Source organism: Camarhynchus parvulus, chromosome 2 (genome assembly GCF_901933205.1).
Source record: "Camarhynchus parvulus chromosome 2, STF_HiC, whole genome shotgun sequence".
In the NCBI taxonomy this organism is placed as follows: domain Eukaryota; kingdom Metazoa; phylum Chordata; class Aves; order Passeriformes; family Thraupidae; genus Camarhynchus; species Camarhynchus parvulus.
Window position 1 is genome coordinate 60100426 of NC_044572.1, and position 17864 is coordinate 60118289.

A 17864-nucleotide genomic window follows, 5' to 3' on the forward strand; every position below is an offset into this window, starting at 1 on the left:
TGCTCTTGATATTTAATAGTGCATATTGAGACCCAAATCAATATCCAAAACAATAGACATAGATAGATATCCATCACTATAGATAGATATCAAATTGAATAGGTGTGGATGTCTATCAACAGGCATGGATATTTGGACATATAAATTTGTATCAATACCTACTCACATCAGTACCCACCAACAGGCATCCCAACCAATAGATATTGAGGCCTATCATATTGCTTGAAAAAGGGATCTATATTTGGAGGTATCAATGCCAATTGACAAAAAATGTATCAATGCTTTTTGAGAGGTATTAATATTATCAGTGGCTAGTGATAGGTATTAATATCATAGATATGAATATTGATAGATATCAGTGCCCATTAATATAGGTATTGCTATGTATTGAGGTCTTAATATTACCAATAGGTGTTGATGTCAATAGGTATCAATACCTATCAATAGATATTCAAATCCATAGGCAGTACTAGTTATCAAATCAATAGGCATTCATGCCTATTGATATCAATATGCAGCTCAAAAAGGATCAGTACCTATCAAGATCTGTTTGTGTAAATAAATAGCAACATCTATGAATATCCATTGGTAGTGATGTCTATTGTGAGCTCTTAATATATAACTACATATGCCTATTTATATATATATATATATATAAAAATACATATATAAACACATATCAATATAGATATCAATATTTATAGGTATAGGTACAAACCACTGTATAATTGATATAGAGATGTATATAAATGCATATAAGAGAGAGAAAACAGTACTTCCTCTCAATTGCTTTAGTTAGAGTTGACATTGGGGAAAGAAGTAGGGGATTCCTCTTTGCTATAACCAACATATGAGTTGTATAAAAAAGCTGTGCGTGGCCTCCAAGCAAGTTTAAAAGATATTACTCTGTTTCAGCTTTTGTGTCACTAAATTCCTGATAGTATATCTTGTACTTCACATCTGTGGGAAAAATCATAAGCATTTATGTTTTTGAGAGCCATCTTGGATTGTGGGAAGGAAACACAAAATCAGGGACAAAAGACCAAGATTTCCTTGTCCTTCCTCAAAAATCTTATAGAATGGGGACTCCATTCTCAAATGCTAAATCATTCTATATGACAAAGTCAAACTCAGACAAGAATTTCCATGGTATCTAGGTTCTAGAAAATATTTTAATTTTGTAGTTGCAGAAGACAAGTAAGTTGACCAGTTCACCAAAGCCATGTGATTTCTAATTTTATGAAACAAACTAATGGCTAAAATGGAAAGAATTTCTCTCACCCTGATATCTCAAGGAAATCAAATAGATCTGCAAGGACATGACAGCCACATATATTAACTTAAAAAATAGACCTGAAAAACTTGTTGTTTTGAAATGGGTCTGGGGGTGGGAGTGGAGGGTGTGGAGTGAAGGGGGGAAAGTGATCTAGATAATTGTGTACGTATAAAAGGCCAAATCCTTAGGCCATAAACCAGGCACACACCCAGTGATGTCAATGTGTTTGGCTTACAGGGGAAATAAACCAACATTTTATTACATGCTAAGTGAGAATCTCTGCTTGACCAGAATGAGGGAAAAGTGCAAACAGGTGCTGGCTCAGCAGGAATGGAAACTCAAGAATAATAGCAACTTTTCCTCAGGCTCATAAACATCCTGAAAGACTACATTTCTGTCAGTACCTTAATAAAGAATTATCTACTACCCAATTCACCTATGTCTGGGTTTGAGGCTATCTGCAGAAGCTTTTGATTGTGAAGCTGCTTAACATTATTTCTCCATCCCTGCCTTTGCTTGCGCACAAGCTTTTGCAAAAGCAACCCCCTTCAGTCAAGGAAGCTGGGGCCCCACTCTCCTCCAGTTTGTGGGGAAAGAAAGGAGTCATTATTGACACATGCAAGTGATTTGAGAAGAGACTGTCTACCCCAATAGAAAAAGACTTAGTTGTCTGTTGCGGTGTAGTTGTTTTTCTGTTCAATGTTGGATTTTGCACAAGTTTAATATTCAAGTTATGTTTAATGTATGTTCTATGTTAAGTTGGTACATTCTATGTTTCCCCCTTATTTTTGTTACAATGGTTCTGTCTGGGTCCCTTTTCCCGCCACTGCTCTGCCATTCCTCCCGGTTGCTAGGTAACTGCCCCAACCCTCTTAAGTCAGTCACTTGTTCCCTCCCTGGTTTCCTTAGTTACTTTGTTAACCCCTCCTATGTTTCCCTGGCAACCTCCTTGTCCGTCACCCTCTGCCCGCACCCCTGTTCTAGAGTCTTCTACCTGGGCAGAGGGTGATTGGGGCAGAGGTTATTGTCCCTCCCCAACGAGTCTCCCATTTGTTACTATGTTCTGTTAATCACTTATGTTCTGTTACTGGCTAAGGAGTGAGTCTCTCCTCCCTTCTCGGTCCCTTTATAACCCTGTCCAGTCTCCACCCTCTGAGCTGTTCCGTGCGGCTTTCCTCCCCTCCTGAATAAAACTAACCTCTGCTGCGGAGAACTGTCTCGCCTCCTTCTTTTCTTCTGTGGTCTGCGCTTCGTTGGAGCAGTTGTCTGCACTGCTCCTAGCTGCTGCCTAGCCGGCCTCTGGAGGCAAACGCATTCCCCGCCAGGACGCCAGGGAGATTGCCTCGAGCAGCCGTACGTCCCGCCTGCCTCCCTACCGGAGCCAGGGCTGAGCGAGCACGCGGCTGCTGACCATAGGCTGCTGGCGTGCGCCTTCCTGTGGAGCTAGCCGGGCTCGGGCTCCTGCACCGCAACAGCCGTTGTCTGGTGAATCGGGAGATGTCAGACTTTCTGAAAGGTTAATGGGAGGCTTTAGAAACACATTAAATCTAGTCTTACAGCATGAATGCTGATGACTTTATGTTGAGATCCTAGAAATAAGAAAGGGCAAGAAAGAATATTTTAAGTGAAGTAAGTGAAAGAGGAGCCAGGAGAGAGCTTTGTTGCAACATATTGCTGAATTTCTCCTTCATATAGGGCTGGCAATCTGCCTGGTACCGTATGCTAAAAAAAGATATAATATGAGACCATTTGAACTGAAAGCAAATTTTTTTATACTTGCTGAAGTTTAATTAAACGAATGACCTGGTCAACTCTAGAAGTGAACGAAATTGATTTCTTTCAAAGTTATGTAAATGGACTGCATAAAACTGTAGTCACTGCAGGGGCTGCTAGGGACTGTGTAGTGCTGTTAGCATAACCTTCCCAGTTCAGTCAGAATCATCTGTGCCTCTTCTGGTTTAGCTGAAGAATCTTTGAATATGGAATTCATAAATCAGCACCCTTTGCATGCTGTCTTTCCCCCTGCATTTTACAATCTCATATGCATTAGCAGAAGTAGTAGCATAGGACATGGGGGAACAAATCATGGATGTTGTTAGTTGGGTTTCATTTCATAATTCACACATTTTTGTACCCTTAGCTTTTTAAGCAATATTTTCTGTGGTATCTTCAGGTTTGAATTTTACTTTTAGGTCATTAGTCTTTTGTTTGTGACTTTCTTTCATTGCCTGGCTGCTCTGGGGAGATTTACCTTTGGTAGTCGTTAGCGGGATTTTACAATGTGAGCACAATTGGTTAATTCCATAATAGAAACCTGCTGTGCAGAGAGTGCTATTTTTACTGTACATGCCGTATCTCATAGCACAAGGCAGTTTTAGAAGGCGATACAGCTGCCATTAAATCCATACATCTCAAGGAGGGCCATGAATAGCTGCTCCTTGTGTAAGGACATGTCCTGCGGTTCTATTATCCCAGCTCAGGCTCCGAGTAACACTTTTCTTTAACAAATCAATATCCTTACCTCTCCTTTTTTGAGTCTTTTTGCTTCTTTCACTACCTCCATTGTTCCTGAAAAGAAATAGTGCCTGTGTCTCTGCTGACCTATGGGCCCATGTGCCAAACTGAAATGCCAGCAGGAGCATTGTGGGGCTCCCATCTTTCCAGGGAAGCCAGGGTGCCAGGGGAAGAGATAAGGTGCAGGGCAGAGGCCCATGCTGCTGCAAAGCTGGTGTCTGAACAACCTTCAGGTTTAAAGTGGCCCCTGTGAATTAGAGGTTTTACGGCAGTCAGAGTAAGCAGCCAAACACCCTGGGATGAGTCTGCACATTATGGCTGAGCCTCATGTGGCACAGGTTGCCCGGCAGGATGTCTGTGCTGCAGCCTCTCTTCACAGCCCAGAAATAGCTGTGTCCTGGTTCTCCCTCGTCCCTTTTCAGTAGATCCTTCCTGTTTGCTCCTCCTGTAGTCTTGGGGCACTTTGGGAACATGCTGTGTGCACAAGTGTGCGTGAAGCGTGTGGGGCGGGGGGGCAACAACACGTGCTCCGCAGGTTGCTCATTTGGTGCAAAATCTGTCCATGTAGCTCTGCCAAATGCAAGGGTTTCAACCTCACATTTTCAGAGCCACTCAGATCTTAGTGCCACTGAAGTGCTAGGGTTTTGCTCCTACTGTTCTTCTCCCAACACAACATAATTGCAATCAGATTAAACAAAACATGAGAAAACGTGTTTATGGACTAGATTTATTAATGTCTGGTTTGTTCCCACGTCGGTTTGATGAATGCTGGGCTTTAGTCCATGTGTTACTTTTAAGATTAAAGAGGGGAAAACATACAACAGTGGTCTTAAGCAAGAGCTACATTTGTTAATATATCCTGAAAAATAGACTTTTTTTAGAGACTGGACATCTATATCAAAGCATAATCTCTTGGCAGCAAACATCCAAGTATCATTCACCTACAAAAACCTTGGCACATCTGTGCATTTATCAAGTCATAAAAACATCCTTAAGGGGGCTGTCGTGTTTCCCATGAATTATCCCAACCTGCATGCACCTCAACCTGAACCCTCTGGGAGAAGGCTAAGGCGGCTGCTGCTGATTTATAGAGGCAGACAGCTTGGAGTCCCTGCCAGGGAGTAAGTAAATCGTGGTGACTGTGTGATAAAAGGGATAAAGCACAGTCATTTTCAAATGCTCATTCATGCAATTCTTCTAGAAGAGATCTGCAGAAAGTAATGAGGAGGTTTATAGTCACTCCTACTGACCTACACTTCTATTGGAAAAAATTCCAAGGTTTCTAAGTATATGAAGACTGAAATCACCTTCAACTCCAGCTGGGTCATGGGGATGTGCCCAGATTTTTCTGTGTTAGTGCCACAAGGAAGACCAGAAGGTTCTGTACTCTCACACATACCCCCACACACATGTGCAGGAGTCACTTTGTTAGGATTAAAAACTAGAAACCAGGAAAATTTAAATTAACACAAAACTAGTGGCAAGGACTGAAAATTGATTTCTCTTTTGAAGAGATGTCCCTGATGTTCTCCCTGGGTGCTGTGCCCTTTGGTGGTGGGTTGCTGCTCCTAGGTATGGTAAGAGAGCAAATTTAATAATTAATTATTATTTAATGCAATATTAATACGAAATTACCACCTAGCTGTATCCACTGAGACTACTAGCAATTCTGTGTTTCATGCATTACAGACTTAATGTATGACAGTACATTTTATTCAGTGTTCAGTATTCTCTGTAGTAACAACATTATTTCTTCTTTTGAGTTAGGGTCATGGGATCATATTCAAAACTATCTACAGAAGAGATTGTAATTAAATTCAGAGATTGGATCCAATGTGTTCTATGTCCATTAACTAATGTCACCACCTCTCCCCTCCAAGTATATACATATAAATATATTTGTGCATGTGTGCCTCAGGTGCCTCTCTAGACTTGTATGTGTGTGTGTTTGCTTGTACGTGGCAATCACTGTACATGCCGTAAAACTTCTTTGGTAATTATAAGTCAGAGTTCAATATGATATCTATGATCATAAAATCTGCACTCAGTAGATAAAGTCATGAAAATCTTATAATAATGTCAACTTTCCAAAGGTAGCCTGAGAAACTAGAAAAGTAGATGATGGTGAGCATGAAGATTCTCAGTTATACTGGGGACTCCACATGCCTCGTTTAAACCCCATTATTTTGTCATAAAATCATAGCTTTGGTAAGGCTCTTTTAAAATTGGATTCTTTAAAAACAATAATTATGCAATAAAATTGAGGAAGTTTCCAACACTAGAATTATGTCTGCATTTTTTATATTGATGTATGTGGGGGTTTTCCCAGATAGAAATGTGTTTGCCAGCTGAGTTGTCTCAAATCTCTCCATGTGTAATCAAAGGCTTTGAAATATATTTTCAAGTAGTTGGAGGACGGAAAATATAATCATTTAAAAATACAACAGTCAGTTAGAAAGCAGACCCTGGGTCTGTTCCTGCACTCTGAGCTAAGCCACCGTCACTTTTTTCTCCATAGATTCCAAACCCTGTTTCCAAACTGTCCTATCATTTAGTCATTATTTACGAGTTAAGGTCTATTCAGACAGTATCCCTACTCTAACTCTTAGAGTCATGAAGGAAGATGAGGTGACAGTATTTCACAGTGGATCAAGTTGGCTTTTTAATGTCATCAATGAATTTTGATTTAGCCTCCCCTAACACTAAAAAAAAGCTTTAGTTTCATTTTGGAGGGATGTGGAGATGCTCAGTAGGGTGGTGATATGTGAGCAGATTTGCCCTCCCCCTTTTTTATTCTGTTAGTACTTTCCAGTATCTCCAGGCTGCAGAATATTCCTTGAAAGCAAACAGTTCATGCAAAGCAGGTGTCTAAGGAAGTTACTTTTACTTTCCCTTGTAGGGTGGCCTATTGAACATGATTAACTTGACTCTGATGGAAAGAGAAAAATAACCTGGAAACATCTGGCAAATTGTAAAGCAATGCCTAACATTTTTTTCCCTGTAGGATTTAATTCAGAAACATACTTAATGGATCCCCATTTGCCTAAAGCACTAAAGGTTTCGATGCAGGGGTTTGGGGGATTTGGGTTTGGTTTCTCTCACCCCACTAGCTGTAGCTCTGTAATATTTTATCTCATACTCCTGAATCCATTAGAAAAAATGTGCAATTACAAGGTGGGCATGGTGCTGTGTTGAAAAGGTGTTTACTGCTCCAGGCTGGTTTGTTGTGCTTTGTATGCGCATTTGTTTCTTGAAATATGTGAAAACTAATTTCCTGTGTTCCATGTGGCTAAAATGACAGTTGAAACATAATTTAGGGACTCACATAAATAGAAATTGTCAAATGATTTTTAAAAATTAAAGGAATGTTGGTAAAATTTTTAGAGGATTTCATTTAATTCACCAGGTAAAAAAAACTTGTGAAATGTCATGTGTAAAAAGGCATTCTTATTTTACTGTTTTTTTTTTTTAATTTGTTAAAAAAAAGAGAGAAAAAGCATCATGTCCATTTTAGACATGTATTTTTTATTCAGACATTTTGTCTCATAATCCACAGAAAAAAATGCACTCTACAGAATTAAGTATTTCATATTCACTGTCTCTTATATATAATTTCTCAAGTGGTGTTATTTTGTGGAAAAAGAACAGAGAAAATGGGAAGAATAAATAACCAGTGCAAACAAGTGTCTGCTTTGTCCTCTTTCTGGAGACTTCTTCAAAATTTCATACAGGACCATAAAAAAAGGTTTTAAAAAGTAAATTAAAATTCTTTCACAATCGTGTGAAAGACACATAATTTGGTCTGTGGTCAAAATTCAACCCCCCTTAATTATGTTGACGTGATGTGAAACATTTTTGTTCTGGCTCATCTAACTTGTAAATTTTCAACTTTTGAAAAAAGACTTCACATCCAAAATTTTAAATTTTAAAATGAAATGTGATCTGAATATCTAGTAACAAAACAGCTCACATTAACTAAATTTCATGTGATGATACAATATCTGTTTTAATTTTAACAAGCAACAAAATAAGCCCATATGTGTATTTCTTTGGCAAACATTTGTGAAAACAAAGTTTTCAGATCTAATTCCATCAACAGTCCCTGAAAAAACATAAATGTGTCACCTTATGGATTGCTATGATCTACATAGGTCATACAGGCAACATGTTTTTAAGGAATGTTTCTTCTGCACCAGCAGGTTAAAGGTAGCACCTACAGACATGTCCATGGATTTATGGCCCTTGTGATATACACCAACCCCCCTTCTGCAGCTGGAGCGTTAAAATTGCCTGATTTCATATTTTAAGCACAGAGCTTTACTAGAATCTACAAAAAATACCTCTGCATGTCTAGTGGCTTATCTGCAGAGGCTTCATTTGTTTTCTTCTGAATGTCTCGGAGGACTAAAGTGTATGTGACCATTTCTTTAACAGCATGTGCCACGACTCCAGTTTGCAGTGCTCTGAGCCATTTGCAGCAAGTCCAGTTCAACACTCTCTCTCTCCATTTTCAGACATTGCATGAATTATTAGCAAGATTACAGGGATATGATCTCCAGATGCATCTCTGGTTGCTCACACTCTGTACAGAGCAGAAGCAAGAATATTGGTGAATTTGTGACAGCTTCTGATGAGGCATCAGACTGAAGTGAAGGTTGAACTGACAGTGCAGAGTCACTTCCACCATTTAGCCTGAAGTGTCTGAATGACTTTCCCTCAGCCTCTAAGCCAAAAAAACTATTGATTTCAAACAACATTTCTCCCTTTCTGATCTCACTTTTCATCTGATTGAAGTAACAAGTAGGCCTTTCCAGATCAAGGATCCTAATTGTAGCATTCCTTCCCTAAGGGTATCTCTAATACTAATTTTATGGCTGCATTGAGTGAGAGGCCTTTCTTTCCATATCTGTGACTTCTCTCTCTTTAACCCCTTCTTTGCATCCTTTTCTTCATTTTGCTTAGGATTTTTGTTTCATTAGATTATTTGGGGTTTTTTTTTGTTTTGTTTTGGTTTTTTGTTTTTTGGGGTTTTTTTGGCTCTATTTTACAAGGAATCCAAACAGTTGTAATGGCAGATGCTTTTTGGAGAATTTACATAAACTGAGCAAATGCTCCACATGCTGTCATCTGCTCTCGAAGTTCTCTGAATTTTATCTGTCCTTCAAGCAGTAACCTGCTCACCACCTTCTTAGAAATAAAAATGTGATCCTTCCTCTCTTTACCAACCTGTGTCCATTGTTAATTAAATTGTTATAGGTGTCTAGGCAAAGAAATCATGGAATCTGTGAATCACGGAATGCGTAAGTTACATCTGAGAAAAGCCGTATGGGGAATTTCTGAGAGGATACATTAGATAAGAGTCCATTTTGAAATATTCAGGTCAAGTGACTGATGACTGCTAGGGATGTAGCTGGAATGGAAGCATTTTAAGTCACAGCCTCTCTGCTGTTCAAGCACTGACATCTAGCTTGGCGCTACACAGAAGGTCCTAGCCTCAAGCAACAGATACCCTTGAATTAGGCCAAAAGGGTCTACACAATTCATATCAAATTACCAAGGCTCTCTCACAGTATAGATCAGAAATGACTTTTACATTTAGCCATTTGTTTATATGTTTGTCTAGTGTAAAAAAATGGAGACCACAGCCAGTAGCCAGCAGTGGCCGTGAGAATGGAGGTGTGATGAAATCCTGTGTGAAGGAATACTTCTGCCCTGGCTGAGTTTCACTCAGTTTTGGGAAGGAGGCAAATGCAGTCCAGTGCCTGTGTCTATATTGCACTAAGAGTAGAGATCATGTGCAGCATCTCTGCAACACCACCACATGAACCCTAGAAGCACCTCCTTGATTTCCCAGATGCATAACCCAAACCTAGGGGCACAGCTTTGCCTTACTGAGGTGTAACTACAGTTTTCAGCCTTTCCTGCATGAACTGAATATGTAGTGCTGTGTATGTTCACTTTTGCTCTACAAATATATACTATAACATAGAATAATTTTGTTTGGGCTTTAAAGTATAAAGAATAAAATAAAAGTTTTAAGAATAAAATTAAATGTTTGCAGCACTGGCTTGATTGTCTTTTAAACCCTCTGCTTATTTGAAATCTCTACTAGTATGCAAAGGGTAAGCAACACTTATTTCCCACTGTTTTCCCTGCCTCAAATGGCATTGCAATTTAGACAATAAAATGCTTAGCACATGATTAATGAAGCTGTGCACTGAGGACAGGACATCTGTGAGATCACAAAGAGTTGCTTTCAGTACATATTACTGCATGTTCAAGAAACTGCACAAATTGATAATTTGTTAAATTAATTGACTTTCTCTGTGTAGTGTTAATGTAACCTTCAGTTTGAGAAGTGCACAGATTTGCTAGCAAGGAAAACAGGCAGGTAGTCAAATCCCTAGAGGATTACTTAGGTTTGCAGCTCACCACTTTGTCCTTTACCAAGGATATTAATATTTCTCAGGAGTTCTTAAATGAAACTAATCTTGAAAAAAAAATCAATTTTTAAGCCATTTACAACTGAGAGATACAGAAAATATCTAGCATAAGTGTCACAGCAATAATGATATCTGTTCTGTAAGGAGATACACAGAAATTGGGAACAGTCCAGACAAGAGTGTCTTCTCTGATTCAGCCACTGAGAAGCACAGAAAAAAGTTAGAATCAGTCTCAATTCAGTGATTTCTAAAGAAATTTTAGATTTATCTTTGCTAGTATATCTGAGCCATTGAACTACAAAAGTTGTAGTAGGCCTGAGCATACCTGACTGAATTTTGACCCTTAGCACTAACTGAAAAGGGAGTGGAGGACCTGCCCTAAAAGAAGAGCAAAGAACTTTTTACATAAAATATAGCTCAAGTGAGATTAGGCTGACAAGTTACCATGACTTCAGAGGTGCTACTCTTTTTACACCAAAGGGAATGAATTGCTTTGCAGGGTGAGAAGAGAAGAATCTCTAATGAAGGAAAACACAGAGGCTATTATTCCAAATTGAGACAGAAAGGAAGGTAGCACACCTGACTAGTGACTAACCTGACTTGGTCCTGTCTTCCAAAGCTCTGAAGGGTCAGGTCTCTTCCCTTGTCATCACATCTAAATCAAAGCTTTAAGTTAGTGCATAGAAGTTAGGGCCTAAGGCCTCATTATATAGGAAAATGTTCTCTTCTGTTTGAATCAGAGGGAGAAATTGTGGTGTTTAACAGTTCCAGTGACTGCTCATATTTGATAACTGAGACTCTGGTTATATATATATGTATATTCAAACAGGAGTGCATAAATTCCTGGGAAAAGGAAGTAACAGAGTGGGGTGGTTTAGTGTAGACTGCCCAAGCTTTCAACCTTTCTTTGCTTGAGGCACAGGGATGGAGTCAGAATTACAGCACAGGACTCAGACTTGTTTGGCTCTGAGTCCCTTAAAGCACTTCTGTTACTGCATAATGATGGCTACCTAACTCTTTTTCACTCATTATGGTCAGGTCACATAATTGCACTTTAATGTTTTAGTTATCATAACTAATTAATGTAGCAGTAGAAATTAGGAGAACGAGGATTATTATCTGTTGCTTTTAAAGGATGATACATTCTAGTTACTTACCAGGGGAGGAATCAATGAAAAGCAATTTTCCTTGCAGTAGATGCAATCCTCTTCTTGCATGCACTCAAAATCCAAAGATTAACCCCTGCTTCAACCCATCAGTGGCATAGGCTCTCTCTGTGAAACCAGTTATGGGTGCAGAGAATTTCCAGTGGGTAGAATCTATTAATTTTGTATTTGCCTAGTAAAAAAAGTGTCAAATAAAAAGTGTGGCATCTTCTGGTTTACAGCCCTGGATGGGCTTCATTTGGGAGGAATTTCTTCAAAATATGACCAAGTCTGGATTTTAATGGATGTCATCAACACAGTTGATCTTTTTAAACATGGTAGATGCATGAAAATTTTACAAGGCTTGGAGAACTGGTGAAAAAAAACCATTCAAGCCTCATTTCATTTCAGCAAGGTCTAACTTCAGGCCATGTAGTCAGTGTCATGTTTGACCTTGACACTTCATCTCTGCAACCACTGCAGGCCTGCAGATCACAATCCTATACAGAGCCATAGGAAGCCATCAGAAAATAACTTCTGGTTTCCCTAAGAATATCAATATTTAGTGAGTTCTTACACTGTGTACTGAAACATATGTATGATATGCACAGAATCTGGAAACTGCTGCAGTGGGAGAATCATGAGGCCACACTGATACACCGTACACTGAAGAAAAAAAGTATGTTACCTAATGAAAATGTGCACCTCACATAAAAACCAGCAGGGTATACTGAAATATTTATAAAGCCACCACGTTATTTGGTGTGTTATATTCTGGAATGCATTGTGTACCTGATTGTGAAATGTCTTTGTCAAAATAGTTGCATATACAAGAATACAATGCAATATATCTGGCTTCCTTTACTGTGAGATGAAGCTGTAACATGGTAGAACTGTAGCACTCAGCTGTCAATTATCATTCCAAATCTCTCTTCCACTTTTCCTTTTGTACTGAGACATTGCAAGTTACTTGACAACTTTACACAGTACTTCTGTTTTCCATCTAAATCTGTTGGTAATACTTTAAGAACTAAAATTTACTGTAAATAAAAACAAATCAGAGGTAATTATTTGCTACTGTTGCACACTTATGAAAACATTTCCTTCATCTCTGAAAGAGTTTCGTAGGTTCAATCCAATGAAGATAAAGACAGAACTTTCATTATAAACCAGACAAATGAAACAAAAGAAATAAAAATCCCAAAAGGTCAGCAGTTTTTAAAGGTAGGGTAATTTGACAGTGAAACTAAGTTATGAAGAAGGCTGATGGCTAGATTGTGTCCAAATTAGGTCCTTCTAAATTGCCTCCTGGTGGGTAGCTAGGGTCAATAACCACTTCTGAACATCTTGGTCAACCATCTTGTGGGCAAATCAGAAAAGACTAGGACAAAACTGTAATTGTCATGACTCAACTGAAATAATGAGAAATGACTGAAGTTAGTGCATTACACATTTTACTGATGGTGAAACAGTTTCCCAAATTGTTTTGGAAAGGGTAAACACATTTTTCAAAGTGATTTGATAACAACTTCTGCACTAGCAATGGAATGATGGCAATTGCAGAAAAGAAAGGAAAAAAATAGAAACAACCAAAAAACCAAACTAAAACAAAACTTCTCTGAAAGACAAACATTTATTTGAAAATCTATCAAGGCATCAATTAATGGAGACCTAATTCATTACCAAAGATAGAATTCAAATAGAATGTGTATGTTCAGAAAATATGTGATAGAATTCTAGAATTCCTGTATCCCTTCTATTTTTCTCCTATAAAAATTAATTAATTTTATAAAGAATTTCAGATATGCTAAGGAGCTGTCTCTTTTATCACTTAAACAAGGACTTCATATTATGCGTGTTTCTATCTACAAAAGACCCACTTCTCTTTTTATTCAGTGAGATAACTAAGCTCTTTTTTTGCATAAATTAGAAAGAGGATTCTTTTCAGTTAGGTATAATGTGGTGGCTAAGAGCTATTTAAACATTTTGTCTTGGTTTGATATGCTTTCATTGTTAACTAGCACAATCAGGTTTTTTAGTGAATTGAATGGAAGAGAAAAGGAAAATCTTCATTGCTTGTCAGGAAAGCTGAACAGCAAGCATTATTGTCAAAAGAAAAAGCACTTTTGGTAAGATTTGTTTGTTCTTGGTAGAAAAAGTACATTTCAGAGACAGGCATAAAATGAACCTTATTTCTCAGGGCTTTTCTTTGAGATCAGCACATGATTTGGGGCAACTGGGCAAAGTGCAGAAAAGCTGGAATGGGCTTGGGCTCAAATAAGAATGGCAGACCATGGATGACATAAGCAAGATGAGTGATACAGCACATTTTAGTGGAACCAGTAAACTTCCAGGTGTAATGAGTGCATTTAAGTATGTCATATTCTGCAGAATACAATGCAGAGAGTTCAGGGAAATATTAATATTTCAGTGCACATCTTTTTATATGAAATATACATCTTGTGTATGCAAAGTACATTTTCAGGAGCTCGCAGAATTCTAAGACTAAGATAGAAGTGTCTCAGCATTAAGCTTGAATATTTCATTACATCATAAATATAATATGTTTCAGTATATAATGGACGACAGATAACTAAATATTTGATTTTGTGCCAGTCATAGCGAGCCTTCACATGAAGAGCTGTTTTCATCATTGTGACCCAATTGCGAGTACCATGAAAAATTCTACAATAATGTCGAGATTCAGTAAGAGGTATTCTTAATTTTGGATTTTCAAGATCCTTTTCCACTGAGCAGCTTTCCAGACACTCTTCCCCCAGACTGTAATACCTCTTGGGGTTGTTGTGACCCCAGTGCAGGACGTGGCACTTGGCCCTGTTGAACCTCCTACAACTGGCCTCAGTCCATTGATTCAGTCTGTCCGCGTTCCTTCCTCCATCAGATCAATACCCCTGTTCAGTTTGGTGCTGTCTATGACCTGAGGGTGACCTTGATGCCCTCATCCAGGCCATCAATGAAGATACTAAATAGGACTGGCTTCAGTACTGAGCCTTGGGAGACTTGTGACCAGCCATCAGCTGGATTTAACTCCATTCCCACTACTCTCTGGGCCTGGCCATCCAGCCATTTTTCCACACAGTAAAGAGTATACCCATCCACACCATAGGAAGCCAGTTTCTCCAGGACAGCACTATGGGAGACAATGTCAAAAGCTTTACTGAATTCTAGGTGGACAATATCCATAGTCTTTTTCTCACCCGCTAGGCCATAGAAGGAGATAAAGTCACAGAAGAAGATTAGGTGAGGGTTGTGGTTTAACCCCAGCCAGCAGGCAAGCCCCACACAGCTGCTCACTCACTCCCACCAGAGGGATCAGGTAGGGAACTGGAAGGGTAAAGGAAACTAGTGGGTTGAGAAAAAGACAGTTTAACAGGAAAAGCAAAAGCCTTGCACCACAGAAAAGAAAACTGAAGAATTCATTCACTCCTTCCCATGGGCAGGCAGGTGTTCAGCCATCCACAGGATAGCAGGGCCCCATCACGTGTAATGGTTGCTTGGGTTGACAAATGCCATCACTCCAAGTGTCCTTCCTTTCCTCCTTCTTCCTCCCACTTTACATACTGAGTGTGATGTCACATGGTCTGGAACACAACTTTGGTTAGTTGGGGTCACCTCTCCTGGACGTGTCTCCTCCCAGCTTCCCAAGCATCCCCATGTTCCTTGCCAGCCTGGCAGCATGGAAAGCAGAAAAGGCCTTTGCTCTTTGTAAGCCCTGCACACCCATAACAAAAATATCTCTACGTTATCAACAAACTTATAAAAAATTTGTTTAGCACAAATCCAAAACACAACCTCATACCTGCCACAGTGAAGAAAATTACCCTTACCCCAGTAAAAACCAGCACATCTGGCCAAGCAGAACCTGCTTCTCATAAAGCAATGCTGGCTGGGCCTGATCCATTGGTTGTTGCGTAAGTGCTGTGTGGTGGCACTCAAGATGATCTGCTCTGTGACCTTCCCTGGTATCAAGGTCAGGCTGACAGGGCTATAGCTCCCTGGATCATCCTCAGGGCCCTTCCTCTAGATAGCAGGTCTGCTGATAAATGATGGGAAGTGGCTCAGTGAGCACTTCTGCCAGCTCCCTCAGTAGCCTGGGGTGAATCCCATCTGGCTGCACAGACTTGAATATGTCTAAGTGATGCAGCAGATCACTGAGCGTTTACCATTGGATTTGGGGGCTTCTTTCTGCTCCCTCTTCTGTCTTCCAGCTCAGGGGACTGGTTACCCAGAGAACAACTAGTCTCTATATTAGTCTGAGGCAAAGAAGGCATTGAGTGCCTCGGCCTTTTTCTCATCCCTATGTTTTTCTCTGCATCCAATAAAGGATGAAGATCCTCCTTTGCCCTCTTCTTGTTGCTGAAGTATTTATAGAAACATATTTTGTAGACTTTTATGATAGTAGTGAGATTAATTTCTACTTGAGCTTTGGCGCTTTGAATTTTCTCCTATCATAACCTTACAACAACCTCATAGTCCTCCTGAGTGGCCTTCCCCTTCTTCCGAAAGTCATAATCTTTTCTTTTTTCTCCTGAGTTCCAGACAAAGCTCTCTGTTCAGTCAGGCTGGTCTTTTTGCTCTCTGGCTCAGCTTTTGGTTTTTGGGGAAAGCCTGCTCCTGTGCCCTTAGGATTTCCTTCTTGAAGAATGTCCAGACTTCCTGGACTCCTTTGCCCTGCAGGACTGCCTCACAAGGGACTCTCTCAACCAGTCTCCTAAACAGACCAAAGTCTGCCTTTTGGACATCAAAGCAGAATGGAGCTTTTAACCTTTATCCATGAACAGATCCACAGGCTCTAGCCTGGACTGCCACCTCACTTCTCTACAGGAAGAGAGAAACACAGGCTCTGCTCCCTGGGACATGGGTCAGTGCTGTCACAAAAAAGGATGAGCAAGAATTTCTCTCTCATCCACATTTGGGCAGCTGACTATGGCCTGAAATGATGAGGTCAGGTTAAACAAGCAGAGCTAGCAGAGGCTTAGCACAATTTCCCAAAGCACTATATATTTATTTGTGTCTGAGTATGAATACACAAGGCTAACTTTAGTTCCTGTTTTTGAAATTGTTGGCCCTAATCTACATAGACCATCATTTATTCCCTGCCCTGCCCCCTCCACTCCCTCCCATTTTTTAACAGATGGAAATTTCATTTTCCAGAGCTAGTTTTTTCCATGTGGAATGCCTCCAAACTATAAAAGTGAATTTCTCGCAATCAACCATGGGCAGAATTAAAACCAGGACTTTAAATGAACTGGATTTTGCTGTCAGAAAATTCGTGTTAGGGGCTTTTTTGTTGTTGTTATTCAGAAAACTCAGCAGGAAAAGAATGGAGAAACAGTGGCCCCACTCCATCTTTGCTCCTTTTGCATAAGAAGTTAGTCCTTAATTATAGCACAAGGCAGAGATTACCTCTCCAAAAGTTCAGCTACCCATTCTAATAATTTACAAGCCAAAATCATGTTCAGAAAAAAGTTGCTTAGGCACAGCCCTTTAATTCATTCTGCCAAGTACAAACACCTGCAGAGTCACCAGAAGATTACTCCTAATGCAAATAATCCAGCCCGTGGCATGGAGTACATCACAAAGATTTAGTTACCACCGTTCTCTGGTAGGGAAACCAGAGCTCTGTAGCCAGAAATATCACGCAGATGGGCCTGTTTGAAAATCCGCTGCATCCTGGGCTTTCAAACCTTAAAAACAGATGAAGTGATTCCAACGTGACCCCTGCTGTGATATAATGGATCCTGTCTGTGCGTGCAGTGTTTGTCATGATTTACCTCTTGCAATTCCTGGCTTGTGAAACAGACAGCAATTCTGAAAATGAATTACTATTGATTAGACATCCTGCACTATTGAGTTCTAGGCAATTTTATGAATTTATTTATTTGAATAAAAGCTTTTAATGACCCTACTAATTTCAAATGGCTCTAGCAAAACAGCAATTCTGCTTTCTTTTTTTCCTGTTTGTCAATGGTACATACATAGTTTAAGGCCCTGTTTATGCCAGCTATGACTTGTCACCTTCACACAGACAGAACTACCTGATCAAAATGACATTGTGGGTTTCAGGGGAAACAGGAGAGATCCTCTCCCGAGGACGCAGTCTGCACTCAGAGCACAGGGGGAGCTCTTGCCTTTCTGTGGCAGGTGGAAGGGGGGTCGAGCCCCAGTCCCAGAGCATCCCTGGGGCAGAGCTCCCTCAGGCAGAGCATCCCTCCTTCTGCTGAGCACAGCAGCAGCAGGCTGCAAATAAAGGACTCCCGACAATACAGCTGGAGGCTGGGCCCCTTAATTACCCCTCACACCCTCCTGACAAAAAGAATGTTCTGCTGAGAAAGGAGAGGATTAGGTGCTGCTCCACTAAAGATGGGATTGTACAGAAACGGGTGAAGATCCTAAATAGGCAGCCTAGGGTTTGGAATGGGCTGTGTTTTAAAGTCTAAATCTTGCCAATGTCTTATTAGGCAT